Source organism: Echinops telfairi, unplaced genomic scaffold, assembly GCF_000313985.2.
Source record: "Echinops telfairi isolate 266 unplaced genomic scaffold, ASM31398v2 ScPeMD7_7424;HRSCAF=8462, whole genome shotgun sequence".
Lineage (NCBI taxonomy): Eukaryota > Metazoa > Chordata > Mammalia > Afrosoricida > Tenrecidae > Echinops > Echinops telfairi.
The window spans coordinates 47,465,651-47,468,937 of NW_022111324.1; the positions used below are offsets into that span (position 1 = coordinate 47,465,651).

The 3,287-nt window shown below is 52.2% G+C and overlaps 1 pseudogene; it reads left to right on the top strand.

Moving 5' to 3' along the window:
- Positions 1–3,287, top strand: part of LOC101663054 — a 12,786-nt pseudogene that overhangs the window by 7,100 nt on the left and 2,399 nt on the right.

Here is a 3,287-nt window from a genome sequence, read left to right on the forward strand (position 1 = left end):
GTCGTTTTTAACTTGTTACTGTAGCTCGGGTGAACACTGACAGAGCAAATCTGGTTTCCACTCAACAGCCCAGGCCCACTGCGTTTGGTGCCGTCAACTGAGGATCCGAGACGCAGCAGGCTTCCCCCTTCCTTCCCGGGTGGGTCACGGCCCTTTGTCCTTTGTTCCTCTCCCTGCTGCTGACTGGGCTTTGTCCCTGGATGGTGCTCATAAGTGCACCCCTCCCTGGTGTTACTGTGCCCTGGGGCGGGGGTGAGTTCAAGTCCAGGCCTGAGAGGAGAGGACAGGCCATGGTCACAGGCATCCCACCCATCTCTATCAGACCAGGAAACCAATTCTTTTCAAAAGTATTTTGGGTTTTCTCTCACTAGATTCAGGGCCTACTGTTGTGGTCCCTTTCAGAGTGGTCAGCAGTGGTGGGCGGGCACCGTCTAGCTCCGGTCTGGGGATCATGGAGGCTGGGAGGTCACATGGTCCATGACTTTGAACTCAGTGCTGATCCATTTTGTTTCGAGTGTTCCTTCTCGCCCGGCATGAGTGTGATACGATGGGGTATGTGTCTGGTGGTGCGAACGCCCGTGTGATAGGAAGTGTTAGGTGCACGCAGTCTCTGTGACTAGAAATACACATGTTGGCATGTGCACCTCCTGGCTCCGCACGATCAGGAGCTCATCCACGATGGGAACACCATTCATTATCTGCTGGGGCTTCTTTAAGAAAAACACACACAAGAATTGGTGGCGGCATTTGAAAACGGGGGCCTACAACATGAAAAAGATGTCCAAAGGTCAGTGAACTGCAAAAAAACTTAAACCACTGCCATCAATTCCAGTTTGGATCGGAGCAAGCCCAGAGGAGCGAGGAAAACTGCCCGCCAGGGTGGCCAGGACTGTGAGACTGTACGGAAGCAGAGGGGCACATCTTTCTCCTGCAGAGCGGCAGGCGGTTCGAACCACGCACCTGTGCTGGGCATTCAAGCACCTGTCACCAGGATGCCCTCACTGAATTGCACATGTGAAAAGATGCTGGCTTAGCACATGTTTTGTTATACAGATGTTGACACACACACCAAAGATAAAAAGATACTGCACAGCTGGAAGCATGTAATCAGTGTTGGTGAATTATACATCTCAAAATTGGTGTGCTTTTTTTTTAAGGGACAGGCATCTGGAACCTTGAAACGTAGGAGGTGGAACCTGGTTTCCAAGACCTCTCATTGAGCCCTGACTCTTGAATGTTTTAAGTGAAGTCACTCTGCTCAGACTCCCTCAGCATCCCAGTGGATGGGACAAGTGAGAGACACCTTAAAGACTGGGGGGACGGGCACACATGGTCATTTTGGGTAGTTTCCCGGGTGCTTGTGTATTTGTTTGACAAATTTGAAAGCGTCTATACAAATTTTAAACCCACAGTGCGTGGCCATCCAAGGTGCAACTATGGGTGTCTCCCCATCTGGAGCCAAGAAGAGTGAAGACAAAAGAAAAGTCAAAGGCACAGGAACAACTAGCCCAAAGGATTAATGGGCCCCTTCAATCCCAGGGAGATAGAAAAAATCAAAACCATAAGGATACCAGACTTACTGGTGTGATAAGAGACTGGCAGGACCCTTGAGACAATGACCTTTAGTGACGCTTCAGACTGACCTTTAGTGACGCTTCAGGCCTGGGACTGAGCTCATTCCTGTAGCTCCACCTTCAACCAAGGACACACAGGCTTCTGCGGGCACGGTAACCCCGGAAGGCGCCCACTGCAGACATCAGAGGAGCAGCGCTTGCTGAGGGATCCAGAAAGCAGAAAGGGAGAGGGAGGGAGGGGAGGGAGGGAGGGGGCGGGGAGAGTGCTCAGAGAGGGCCGATCCACTGCAGATTGCCCACAAAGCCATGGAGCCACATGGGGATGCATTGCTGAGCAGCACACCAATTGGCTCTGTCAACATTCACCCCGATCACAATAAAAACTTTTTTGGGGGAAAAAGAGCATCCATAATAAAGGCCATTTGGAAGGTAAGAACAGTAAGAATTCCAATGGGAGTGCTCTAGCTTTCGGACGATCAGGGATGGAAGGGATGAACTTGCCTTTGAGCACTACAAGTGGACAAGAACTTGGAAACGAGGAAACGGAGGGACATATTCCAAAGGCAGAGTATCTGTGGTGGTGAGGTCCCCGACAGCCCCCGGGAGCCACTGGCCCTGGAAGGCAGGCCCTTGTGTCGTCTCTTCCCGCAGAACCAGGGCTGCACAATGGGAACTGCGGAGCAAGTATTGCACCGGTGCCCGCGGTGCAGGACGATGGAGGCTGGGTCACAGCAAACAAGGATTTCGACCTTATTCCTTGGGTTGCTCATTCTGGGAGAAACCAATACCACGGTATGAGGTCACTCAAGAAGCCGGCCCTGAAGAAAGGCCCGATGGAGGACTGAGACACCCCCAACCCACAGCCATCACCAACTTGCCCTCAATGTCAGGGACACTTTGCAAGGAGATCAACTAGGCCCACTGGAACTTCCAGATGACTACGGACCTCAAGGGAGAACTCAAGCCAAAACCGCTCCTCTGAGTTGCTTCCTAAATGTCTAATCAAGATACCATGATAGATGCAAGTAACTAATGATTGCTGTTTAAACACACACACAATGTTTCTCCTCAGCACCCACTGCACTTAGTAAGAAATCTCAATTCTCTAATCTGGTCTTTAAGGAGCCGGGGTACTGCGGTGGCTACAGCACATGGCAGCTAACTAGAAGGTCAGTGGTTCTAGCTCCGGGGAGGGCTTGGCAATCTGCACCTGTAAAGACTGCAGCCTTGGAAACCCCAGGAGCCGGAAGAGTGCGAATCCATAGGACAGCAATGGGTTTGGGTTGGGTGTTCACTCTGACCTTGAAAACCCTGCCTGGTCTTCGTCCCCACCCGAGCAGACCTGAGCACCTGTCTGGCCCTTCTTCACACACTGCTCCGGTCACACTGCCCACTGCATGGTTCCCGTACCCACCACGTGGGGTGCTGCTGCCCCGGTGTGGGTGCTGCTGCCCCGGTGTGGGTGCCTTGTGCCCTTTGCCCTACATTCAACTGTTCATCACCTGGTCTCAGCATCTCCTCCTCACCACATCAACTACAACTACCTGAAACCACCTGGTTCATGTGCTTACCTGGTTCACCAGCTATTCCTCCTGCACTACAATGTCAGCTCCGTAGAGAGGGCCCTTTTGACCTCCTTTCTCACCCTCCTCCCAGTCAATGCTTTGAGCACAGGCAGCACTTGGTATCTGTGTTATTCTGGGTACTTTAGAG